We start from the raw sequence: 13,142 nt of genomic DNA, 5'->3' as shown, positions 1-13,142 counted from the left end.
CTGCTTTCTGTCATCCCTTTGCTTTCATCCGTTTATACCACTATCATAGCAGGGCTGCTCTGTTGCTCTCTCCCGCCAGACACGTCTTTTCTGGTTCTGAACAGAACAGTCTAGGTCTTTGTAACCTACAGCGAATGGAAGATTTCCTTAATGTTTCTCAGTGCTCTGACAGTATATGCTAGAAAAGGCTATTAGATACTTCCCCTTTTTGACTGCACTCGTTGGAAATATACAGTGTCTGGCACAGAAACTATTACAGGGCAATCCCAGAGTGCCTTTCCACCAGAAACCAAAATCTGACATGACAATGATGACTATCAGATCTGGAGGCTTAACTTTTAACCACAAGTTATCAGCAGTTAAAATCCTAATATTAATATTTCATTAAGGTCTCCTCCTTCTGAGTAACTAATTCATTACTCAACTAGTTAAAAGTATTTACAGGCTTCCCAGCAGAATTCAGAACAACCTGTGGTTAAGCAATAACTCTAAAATAATGGATTACTTACAAATTCTTTGAACTTCTACTGGGACAATTCTCACTGTATTTTATTTCTCTCTAGGTTTGAATGAGAAAATTATTAGTAGTTATGTGTATTTTCAGCAAAAAATTGAAATAATAAATTCCATCAGATACTGACTACAGCTACTTTTTATCATAAAATTTTACAAATTCCCCACCAGTGAGCTCATTAGTGTAAATGATAGAACCTTATCTCAGGTTTAAAGTCAGCATTTTTACTTCACTACCAAACAGCCTGTTTCCTTTCGTGACATGATAATTGAGGACTTTACTCTTGAAAGCAAGGAGAATATTCCTCTCTGTTTTTGCAGGGCAGTCGAGTAGGGCTGGCAAAAAAACAAGCAGGCCAAGTGGGATTTCAGTGTTGCTGTTATCCTTTTGGAAGCCTTTCCAAAAGAAGCAGAGCCTCTGCAGGGGAAGAAGTGCACTTTGCAACACAGGGGTGTTGTGAGAGGCAGGTGTCAAGGGAAGGCAGAGGTTGAGGGCTATTTCTAAAGAAAATAATAGACTCTTCCCTCATTCCTTGTTCTACCTTCCAAAATCTTTGTGGCATTGAAGTACCATGTATTTACATACCTGCTGTTATGCCAGGACAGCATCAGTACTGCTCAGCATACCTCAGTTCCTCACCACAGCTGGGAAACCACAGAATCATGCTGGCAACAAGCACAGGAGGTAGAATTCTCCTCCTGGCTTTCCAGAAGCACCTGCAGAGATGGTGGTAAGAGGAACAGAGTTAAGCTCTTAAAGACACTGGCAACTAAAATAAAGGTAACACTCAAAAATACCTGGTTGAAAATGATGACTTCCATGACAGAGAGGGGGAAAGGAGGGCAAAACTCTTGAGTGCCAACCAAACTGTCATGACTCCAGGCTGGAAACTACCAATCTAGTAAGGACAGAGTAAACCTGTAAACGAACGTATGAGCACTGTTCCATACTGCTTATTGAACTCTTTTTATATATAGTGATCTCCCCCATTCATCACAGTACATCAAAATAACTAATGAATAAGGGCAAGGGCTACAGTTAAACTGTTCAGAGGGCTCGCTGTGTTTGGGGTAGCTGGTCAGAAAGGGGGGTGAGGCCATTGTCATTATGTCAGGTGTTCATCCCATGCCTTCTGAATTCGTAACATTGCCAATTTCCATCTTCTGCACACATCTGGTATTTTAAGCAGTTGTCTGTGGCTCTGAACGAGTGCCCCATCCCCCAGTACTCGTTCAGGCAAAAGCCTGCCTGGCTCCTGGCAGTGCCGGGGAGCCCTGCTCGCATTTGCACCCGCAGCTCCCGCGGGCCGAGCGGGTGCCTGGCACGTCAGCCCCCAGCAGGGTCCCTGGGCTCCTGCAGCTCCGCTCCGACCTCAGTGCAGGCAAGCTTCAAGGCAGTTCGCTTGAGTGACACGAGAGAAAATAGGATAGCTACAGACATGAGAGCCTTTACTGGTGAAATGCTGGTAGTCTTCAACAGTGCAACAAACAAAACAACAAATGGCGAGCTGCAGACATGGAGATTTTGTGCAGCTGAGTTAATAAAGGCTGGAGAGACATAGCTGTCTGTGCCATAAAGTCAGTGATGATTTTTGAAGGAAGCCTAATTCTAGAGACAAGTGCAGCTTAGAAAAAAGTCCTGAATGGAGTTAAAATACATTACTTTGGGGGAGGGGGATATTTCTCATAGAAAACTAAATGTTTTCAGTAATTGGAACAACATAGTTTTAAATATTAAGTCATGAAACAAAGTGCTATTAATTATGTGGCTTGGACCACACTGTACACTCCTACCTCTGAATGTTGGGTTTCCAACTGTGCAGCACGCCGGGCCTGCGGTTCACATGCACAGACAGGTCCTCACTGCAACAGCATCCTTTGCAGTTCTGGCTCCTTGTAAAGCTTCATCCAAAGCCTGTCAGGCTCTGAGTCCATTTTGTCTTTCATCCTCTCTCAATCTTGAATTTACTTCACAATCTGTGGCTTTGGATGTTTTATGTAGTTTCTGAAGCTGTATTTGCACTACAAGGTAAGGGTAGAAAAAGAATAAAAAGCAGAACTGCTTCACAAAAAGAGCAAACTTTTAGATTTCCCTTTTTTTTTTTTTTTTTTTTTTTTTTTTTAAGGCTCACAGAGGACAGGAAAGTGCCTGTACATTGCAGTAAGCTCTGGGCCTGCTACAAGGCTCAGGGCTGTGGAGAAGGAATTTTTTATTTGCTGAGCATCATAAGGATCCCCTAGTGGCACCGGTGTGGAGGGTGGCTGGGATATGCGGGCAGTTCTGCTCTTTCCTAAGGGCCAAAAATACTTGTTTCATAAACTGCTGATGTGCATGAACTTCACAGGAGATACAACTTGCACTTAGTGTAGATGTGGCTACTGCTTAGCCCAGCTTCTCATTTACACTGGAGTAATTTTTGCATATATATTAAATATCAGAGAGGTGGAAAGCACTATAGATGAATATAGGTACTAGCTTGTCATTTGCACTGCTTCCACATGTACATTTTATCCCCTGGGGGAAAAAAAAATCCAAGATGAGCCTGTCGCAAATATCACAGTTTCTTACATATTCCTTCCCCTAACTATACCCAGAAGCCGATTGTCCATCAGTGCCCCTAGCAGCTTGTGACAAACCGTGGTTTCAGTAATTACTGAAGATCCATATTACATCTGTGATACTGCTCACCGGAGGAGTTCAGACCTAGAAAGACAGGCATCATCATTTTTCCTTTGAAGCTGAGACCAAGTCTGAGTCACTGGGCTGGCCACTGACTGGCTCAGCAGATCAGCAGTGGCACCAAACATATTGTATTTATTGAACATAATGGAGGGGAACAGTGAGATATAGGATGGAAACTGCAGTGATACAAAGGGAGCTAGACAGCACCGGATAAGGAATTGAGTCAGGTATTGGCCAGCTACCAGGAGGAGCATATTTTTAACAAAGATCGTTTGACGGTCAGAATCGGGAAATAAAGGGAATTTTGCTTTGTTTGCAGTCCCCTGTATTGGAGTGATCCACACTTTACCAACATTGTTCAGCACGTCTTTAAGGTATAAAAGTGCTTATGTATTTGCCAAGATGTTAATCTAAAAGGACTTTTTGCGCTTGATGACTTTTTTATTCTTTTAGCTTTTCAAGTAAGCAGGGATTTCTTTGTTTGGATTATGCAAAATATTACCATTGGAGAAGCCTAGCTGCATTCAGTGACTCTGCATTACTCCATTTTCTTACAGGGTCAGCACAACTCTTAAAGGCTAGAGTGTACGAATTGGGTTGCATTATCTTTGCACATTGCCTTTCCTTTATCTATGGAAACTCACCCCACTGGCCTAAGCCCTTTTGCATGACCACTATTTTATTTACAAATTGGCAGTAAAGTGCTGCAGTCTCTCTGACAGTGTGCAATTGCACACGATCTCTTTAGGCTTCAAGACATACCTTTCATAAATGATGATATATTCTAAAAGACAGTCCAATTGGCTGCTTTGCATTTTGCATATATTTTTCATATTTCCAAGACAGGACATATGCAAAACCATTTTACTGTGGCAAAACCACAGGAAATATGATGATTTGGAAAAAAGGCCAGAGACCAAAGGTTCTGTTCCTAATTCTTCCACTCATGTGCTGCAGACTGGGTAAGTCACCTAATATTTCTCTGCCTTTTTCCTGCATCTGCACAAGGTTATTTTTTCTTCTAAGGGTTTGAATTCAGTGAATGAAACTCTAATTTATTATTATTAATATATTCCAATAAACGGTTGCAGTGCTTTAGCATTGCTTTGAAGTCAGTCAAATAAGTATTAAAAGAAACCATGAGTTATTAGAAACCTCAGTTCAGTCCATCTGATATGCCTGTGTTGAAATGTTACTCGCGGGACGACCTCCTCAGAACAAGAAACTGATAAAGCTGTGTGTGTGCTAAATGGATCCTGGAGTTTAGAAAAGCTTTTTCTCTCATCACTCATCCATTATGAAAACACTGACATAAGTCGTGGCCCCAAATCACTAAAAGCAACTTCTACTACATAAAGCATTTAAATGTGCCAGTAAATACCTTATAATGGCATCATACCTATCACCATTCATACAGTGCGCTCCTATCTACTTTCATTATTCTCTCCTTCCTCCTACCCTGCCTTACTGTTGTGAATTATGGGCAACTCTTGGAAAAGTGACATACACTTTAATTATGCACATAATACTATAATTGAATCAAACTACTTTGTTTCCCGAAAAAGCTATTCTTTATTTGCTGGCAGGCTGCTTGTTTGTGATCCTAGCATTGTCAGTCACATCAGGAAAGCCATCTTAGTCATAAAATAGCTATTGTAGGGGAAGTATTATTGGTTCTGTACAGGGCTCTTTAATGGTAATTATGTACAGCTTTTAGTAATTTTAAGACTCACCCAAGCATCATTGAAACAAACCATTTGCAATGACATGCAATGATGCCTGCACAGTATTTTTATAAGCAAACTGAAATAAGACATTTTGGTGGTAACATGTAAATTAGCCTTGAGGCTTGCAATGCAATGCTCATCAAGTGTGTAACATTTAATTACAAGACCATTGAGCATGAGTGAAGTCCTCCGAGATTTTCATCCCTACAACAGAAAGATTATCCTACTGAACAGACAATTTGATTCCTCTCCTCAGACGTGGAGCAAATCCTCCAGTCCCTCAGCAAGCCAAACAGGCATTTACAGGACTGATATCTTTCAGGACCTCATCTGGTAAAGTATTTTGTGGAGGTACTGGTGCTTAAGATACCTTGTTGAATCCCACCTGCAAGGGATTGAGACTTGCAGGCACTAGGCACAAAGTACTGTAGTTGGAAGGGGTATAATCTAAGGAAGAAGAGCTCAGTCTGGGCCGTTCTCATTTCTAACTTAATAAACAAAACCATATTGCACTTATGGAGCTACATAGTGTGCACAGTGTGGTGTCTTCATACATTCATTCGGAACTGGTTGTTTCCAATATGCCCAAGTGCACAGCAGCACCAGAAACTCCAGCAATTTTGTCTTCTGCACCAAACCAGTGCCGTTGGCATCCACGTGTGTACAGAAACACAGATTAAATCTTTCATCGGCTCCAGCCCCTAGCACAAACAATACTAAATTGTTATTTGTCTCAGCCTCTACTTCTAGATGCTTCTAGAAAAGGTTGTGAATGTTTTGCTGTGGGGTTTAAGCTACAAGATTGATAGCTGAGGGCATCTATTTTCTAAATGTGGGACTCTGATGTTCAGAAGGCAGCTGGTATGAGCAGCCATATGGTGATAAAACAAAGGAGAAATGTCACAACAAAGATTAAGTGTATGGTCATAAGTCATCCAAGCACCTATAGAGCTATATAACCACCTGCCATCTATGGAAATCTTGCAGTCCTCCCAGTGGCATTGCCAGAGGAGATGCCTGGGCATCCACTGACAAAGCAGAGGACCAGCAGGTACCTAAAAAGCTGCACACAAAGGTTGCACTTGTCCATGGTCTCTCTCCAAGACTGAGCACACATGATATGTAGTAAACAACCTTCCTCCATTTGTTTCTTTCTCTGACTGATTTTCCCCTGCCTCTGGCAAACACCTACATGCTCTTCAGAGCCCAGTTCAGGGCACGGTCAGAGCCCAGTGACTGCTGTCCTCAGATTTTGAGGGCTTGTGACCAAGGTCTACACCCTCTCCGGTAACATGCTTTATTTTCTGGTTATATACATTATTCTCCAAGCAAAATGCTCAATGAATGCACTTGTGGATGTTTCCAATGTTTCCAATGACTAACTCTACCAGCTTACAGTAACAAAGACAGGAAAGTGGAGAAACTGCGAAGTATTTCATACAGGTAAGTTTTGTAGCAATCATTTGCAGCTTACGAAGCATTACCTAGTCTGATGACGAGTGTTATAATTTTGTTTGTTTTCTTAAAGTCATAAAGCTTGGCATTATATAAATGTGTGTAAAATTTGTCATTTGTTAAAAAAACAGTGCAGAAAGTTTCTATCCTCATTTTTGGTCTGTATCTTTGATGAATTGCATAAAAAATCAGAAAGGTAAAGCGGGAAAAACAAATACTGTTGTGAAAGAGTAAACTGTAATAGTTTTGCTCATAATTTTAAGGGCCTCCTCATTTCTGAGTTTTGAATACTTGAAGTTGGCAACATTAGCGTTTTGTTAGGAGTTAGGAAAGTTTACAAGAATTTGACTACAAAAACTGATTGAAATGAACTGACATCTGAGTTACAAGAATCACATAGAAAATTGTTAGCCATTTCAAAAATCCAAAATTGATACTCTTTTCAAGTATTCTTGAGAGATGAAACAACATCCTGTACGTTTGCTGGAGATAGGAGTTTGATTTTCAATTAGTGCACTAAATATATTTGCTAACTTACTTGTTGCAGACAACATAATGTGTGTTGTCCTGGTTGTCTAGATGCTGGACAAGGAAAAGCCCGAGGAACTAGCTGCCCAGCTGGCTGTGGCAAGGAATGTGACCAGATCAGAGACAGCTACCATTAATGTTCTGAAAAGATATAGCTTCCTAACAGTCAAATGTTACCTTTTTATGCAAATAGTCATCACAACAACATGCTCAATCTTTGCTATTGCATGATTAGTGTTCTCATGTGTAATCAATAAATGCCCAGAGCCTCTCCCTGTAATGGCTGTTTTGCTCAGTCTCTCCAGTAGGGAGGTCTGTTCAGCACCAGGTTTTCAGCAGATCAAAATGAGGAATCAATAGCCTGAGAATAATCTGCCCACTTGTCCTTATAAAATATTTGTATTTTTTCCATGCAAGATCTAACAGACCAAATGACTTTTCCAATACAGAAGGGTTTAGTGCCCCGTATGGAAATGCATCATCTACACAATTGCCAGCACATGATAGAACCTCTCAAGGTCACTGGTGAATGGACTGAAGGGCTTTAATAAAGCTTTAAAGTCAAATCATGCCAAACACCCACCTAAATGGTTACAAATTGCCTGTGAGTACAGTGCTTAGGTGAGCGTGGCCTCAGAGAGGATGCGTGGCTTTCCTCTCATGAGCACGCTCCACAGATGTACCCCCCTGCTGCTACACAGCAAAATGCAATGTCCTCTCTGCTCTCTCTGTTGTAGACCTTACCTAGGGAAGGGATGTTGATGCCAGCCTCCTTTCCTGGTTGGTTTTACCGGCACAGCACATGACAGCCGCCCACTCCTCAGTCTGCCCCATGAGCGGGGAGCGGGGCTGGGGGGCACTTCTGCATGCATATCGTGTTCTGCCCCCCAGGTGTCCCCCTCTGGTTTCAGTTGTACCATATCACCTTTTTTTAATTTGAAAAGTGAACACACTAAAATTGTTATTAATAATTATAGTGGTCATTTAAAAGGACTTAAGGGCTATTTTCAGTTGGTTTCTTTTCTTGACTCCTTTAATACAGCCACAAGAACAGAGTAATCTCCACAGATGTCGTTTCTGATCTGGGATATATATGTTCTTATCGTGGCTTTCAAAGCCCTCAGCAAAGGGTCTGAGGTTACATTTTCTTTTTTAGCTTGGTTTCCTAAGGAAATGAGGGTCATGTCATTGCTGTCTGTCTGTCTGTCCTGATTTTTCTCTCATACTGCCTCACAGAAACTTTTTAGCCTGTCGGACAATTTCAGCTGAAATAAAAAAGCAATGTAGGTCTTGAGAATAAGTGGATACCTGTAAGACTTCACAGACATTTTTGGTTGGAGAGAAGAAGGAAACACAGGTCTCCACTGTAGCTGAGCAAAGGTGAGGAAAATGCAGCCTGTGCCACATGCTTGGCAGCAGCTGACGAGCAAGCCAATACCGGCTGCTCATCAGCACGAGGCTAAGTTTGGACAAGCCAGAGCAGAAACTGCTTCTTGGCTGGTGAGGGTGCAACAGTGAGACCTGGCAGCTTGCATCAGCAAGAGGCTCCGAGGAGCAAAGGGCACGGCTCTCTCTCAGGCAAGCCTCTAGTTCTGCGCTTCACAGCTGTAGTTACAATTGCATCGTCATATTCTGTCTCCCCTGCCAAAATATTCTGGATGTTTTGCAGATGACACATGGCAATGCAATTCCTGTTTTAGAGATGTTACAACTTAGGGACATAAATTATATTAATTCTTAAAACCTACTCTTTGTCTGAATCTTGAGTTACAGGCTGGAATATAACCTCACTGATCAAAAACATCCCAGCTGCTCTCAGACAGGGCCCAATCTTCTTTGTGTGTGTAGCTGAAACAGAGCTCCCACTAAATTCAGTTGTCCTGCAGGACAAAACTTGGGCTGTGCTGCTTTGTGTTTGTTTGGTAGCACTTGACAGGATAATGTAAGCACATTTATTTCTATATACTTTATAAGTATCAGTACTTGGTGGTAGGCAAAAGCAGTGAGAGAAATACACACAAAAATTATATATATGAAAACATAAATGAACGACTGATGGTGACAAAGAAAAAAAAATCACCACTACAAAACACAAAATCAATAGATTATGAAAGCTACTCTGAGGCTTCCACTACTATCATCCCAAGGTTTTATTATCAAATATCAAAAAATCATTACTGCAGTATCAAAACATTCATAATAACAAAACAAAAATTCCACTCAATCTGTTCCTGCAGGGATCTGATCTAAAAGTCCACAAAAAAAAAATAATTGCTGTGAAAATGGCTGTTAGCCAGTTCTGTCATCAGCCAGCCTCGGTCTCTGACTGTACACTAGTCACTGCATTTCAGTGCCACCACTGTAGGTAACTTCAAAAGGATTGCTCAGGCAAACAAACTATAACCAAATCAGACAAAGTATGAAGCCTTTTAGAAAAACTCGTAAGTACTGTTATCGGGTGCTCTATTTGAAGCTTAATGTCTTTTTATATCTAGCATATCTGATTCCCTATCATTTAGAGATAATAACTTATTAGTCAAAATAAGCCCTACGTTGCCTCCTTCTGCTAAAGACCAGTTCTTATCAGCTTTAACTTTCACCACATTTCTTTCCTCAAAAGCAAGCGGCACTCCAGATAGCATGGGAAAACTTCAGCATTGCTCTCTATGTGGAATAAAGCTTTAAGGAAATCAGGTTTCTACATGGAACACTGCTTTTTGTTTGTTTGACACTAATTCTGCACCTTTCATATATACTTAGGCATAGTACTTTCAAAGCTAACATAACTCCTTTTAGAGCCTACAGATAAACACAGCTTCTAGTTCATAATGGCAGTATTTGGGGGATCATTTTCTGTTTACATGCATAACAAGAAAAGGAAAAAAAGCTTTCTGGTTCAGTTCACCCAGGGAGATCTGTTTCATTCCCGTTTTACACCTGAAACCCTGAATCTGACCTGAGATTCATAACCCAACTCAGCTCTTTGTAGTGCACTGTTGTATTTAACAGAGATTTTATAAGGGCTTCCTGTACTTGGGGGCAAATCATAAATGTACACCAGTAATAGAGGTTTGTCTTGTCTTATGCTTAAAATAAATAAAACGCATTGCACTTCGATCACAACTTGTAAAAATTATACCTTGTTTGGCTGGCTTTCCTCTCTAGGGTGCCAGGAGCAGATGGCCATTCTGAATCTCCAGAAGATGCACCAAGTTGGCTGACCAGACCAAAATAAGAAGGTTTAAAAATTAAGGGTTATATGCAGGACCAACAGAATTAAACCAGGCTGCTTTCAGTTGGACAAACTCGTGAGACCTTAAACTGTGCTCTTACTTGTGGGAAAAGACCTGTGGGAAAAGTACCCCAGCCCCCCAAATGAGACCTTTGTAGCCGAGGAACATCAAATCAAAATAGCATGTGAGCAGAGTGCAGATCTGGCTTACATATTCTGCCTACGTGGCCTTGGCTTTTCTTCTGCTACAGGCAGACTGTCTGAAGTCACCCTCCAGCCTTTCAGCTGATAATCTACTTGCTGACAATAACTAGCAAAAGACTAACATTGCGCCTGGCTCTGCAGTAGACTCAAAACAGCCCACAGGCACGGTGCAGGGTCAGACTGCTGCGAGGCTGTTTGTTTATTTTGGTTGACATTTTCCTTTGTCAAGAATCTGTTCCTTGTTATTCAGCATGTATAGCCCTGCACATATCCTATCTGTTTAACTGTCTTTGGATAAAAGTGGGTATTTTCCCATGTCAATGAATGTTCTGGTGTGAAGCTGTGAGCTGGCCTCAGAGAGAACCACCCCCTGCTGCGTATCTCACTTCTGCATTGAGTTTTCTTTGTTAATCATGTGCAAAATAAGAAGGCTTTCTGTCTAGCAAAAACCCATCATTAATTTTTCATATGAGCACTAAAGTCTTGAGCAGAATCCTTAAGTGGCTTCAAAGAAAAAGGAATAATAAAGCCAAGGAGCTACATTTTCCTTTTCCCTTTCTTCATTATTTGATATTGTAAGAAAACTTCTTAATGCAAAAAGTACAGTTCTCTCAGTTGCACAGTGACACATTCATTTTGAAGACTACATTTGACCTTCAACTTTGTCCTTCATTAGCAGGACTACACCTAAACACGCCTTCATTTTACTGCAAATGAGACAGATGCAATGTGTATTCTGCTCAGATCCAGCATTAGGATTATCCCAAGAGTGGCATTTATGTCCTTGTAGTTCTTTGGTATAAATAAATATCAAAGTAGGAAGACCAATCTGTACTCCACTAGGAATAATAAACTAAAATAATATGGCACTGATTCTGTTTGGGTTGTCTAAATGTGTTTTTATGATTGTATATGTTTATGGCTTTCTCACACAGCCACCATGAATTCCAGGCAATTAAAAAGGACATGAGTTCTGAAGCATTTTAAAAGGGGCTTTGCCTTCCAAATGGTATGTATTAAAAGTAGAATACATTTTTTATTGACAGGGCTACTGCAAAGTCAACAGTCACACATTTCCCTTGCTCCAAATTTCTTCCCCTTCTTCTCCTGCCAGCAATAACTGATTAGAATATTCCTCTAAGCTGAGAAGAAAGGGAGGGAAAGACTACTTTTATGTTTGCACATATATTAGTCACATTGCTAGCTTAAGCCTGTGCACCCTAGATTTGAAAGAAGCTCAGAGGTAGTATATAGCAGGCCTTGTATCAGGTATATCAACCTACCTATATGCTAAACCATCTGCTTTTTCACATTGACCAAGTTCAGTGTCACTGTGCACAGCTGAGAACAGGCCTGTCCCTGCTGTACATTGCCCAGTTTACCTACACTTGACCAAGTGGCACAGATTTTTGAGGCATGTTTGTAGAAAAATAACCTATTTAATTGGATAAATAAGTAATTCTGCTCCAATCTACCTTGAACTGGCATGAGTTACTGAACAAAGCAAAGACCTGAGTAAAAAAGTCAAAATATGAGCAGTGAAAAAGCAGTACTTTTGATCATACTGTTAAAAATTGCCAGGTTAGTTCTGTTATTTACATCAATTCAAAGACAGAGCTGAGAGAAAAAAAAATCTTTAAACAATTTTCCAATTACAATCTGAATTAAGTCCAGTTTCAAAAATTTATATTCAAGAATACTTAGACAAGAAAATTGAATTTCATAGGTAAACCAAATAGGTGCATTTTTTGAAGGTAAAAATATATTGTTCCTACCCCAGGTCTCCAATCACACAACTTTATACATGAGAAAATGCTAATAAATGTAAGAAGAGAGAGGATGATTATGTTTGAAATTTCCCTTCCTCCACTAATTTTTATAGGAGTTTACGATTCCTTGATATTAGCAATCTATATACCCTGTTCCACAAAGTCTCCACAGCAGTCACTGGAACAACTCATGGACTTGGATGGTAATAGAATAAAATCTCAAAATCTGGCCAGAATCATGAAAGAAGAATTTACTAAAAAAGTGTAGCTACAACAATGATCTGCTCCTAGCAGATCTAGATCAAGTACCTGAAATCTCTGCGAGGTCCAGGGACACGGCACGATAGTCTGAACTTCAGCTCTTGCTCCCTTGGTTCCATCAAATCCGCGGTACACCCTTTGGATACAGATAGGCTTTGTTACGGCTGAATAGTTGCAACAGCTTCCAAAACAACACCTCTATGACCTGTGCTCTTCCTCTGTTTTCTAATGTGGGATCTAGCTGATGGACTTTCCCCAGAAGATATTTTAAGGACTTTGAGAAGAGATGCACAAGGGCAGGAGCTAACTGAATGTCTGAGAAGGGCTGCCTGCAGTGCCTGAACACCCTGAAGAAGAGGACTATGCTGCTGAGCTTTTCTCCTGTCACCTGCCACAGCAGGTAAGAGTAGGAGGAAGGCTGAGTGCTGCCATTCAGACACCTCTATCCCTTTCTCTCTGGAGCCTAGGGAGATGTTTGCATTCTACAAAAAGAGGTAATTTAGGGGATATGGTGGGGAGGAGGGCAGTCCCCATGCTTTCTGATTCTACCTGTCCATCATTACCTTAAAATCTTGCATGACCTTCTCTTTTGCTCTTTCTTTGTTATCATAAATTATCAGTTTAAAACTCAATGGAATTGCTGTTTGGATTTAAAAGAGATGTGCTCGCTGGAGGAATGAAATCCTGTACTGGGTGGTGACTTGCCAGTCCACAGTGGCACCCAGGTACTAGAAGACAACTTTTCAACAGGTAAAAAGCAGCAACAATCA

At 40.8% G+C, this 13,142-nt stretch overlaps 1 long non-coding RNA gene across 1 annotated transcript; it reads left to right on the top strand.

The window, feature by feature from the left end:
- The first annotated feature begins 2,530 nt into the window (after positions 1–2,530).
- LOC136791822 (uncharacterized) lies at positions 2,531–10,884 on the top strand. Its single transcript, XR_010834626.1, has 2 exons — positions 2,531–4,158; positions 10,072–10,884. It is a non-coding gene; the product is annotated as an uncharacterized lncRNA (long non-coding RNA).
- Positions 10,885–13,142: the final 2,258 nt, after the last annotated feature.

The sequence above is a fragment of the Anser cygnoides genome, chromosome 12 (genome assembly GCF_040182565.1).
Source record: "Anser cygnoides isolate HZ-2024a breed goose chromosome 12, Taihu_goose_T2T_genome, whole genome shotgun sequence".
NCBI lineage: Eukaryota > Metazoa > Chordata > Aves > Anseriformes > Anatidae > Anser > Anser cygnoides.
Note: the sequence above shows the minus strand (reverse complement) of the source record. Positions and strands in the feature narration are given on the sequence as shown.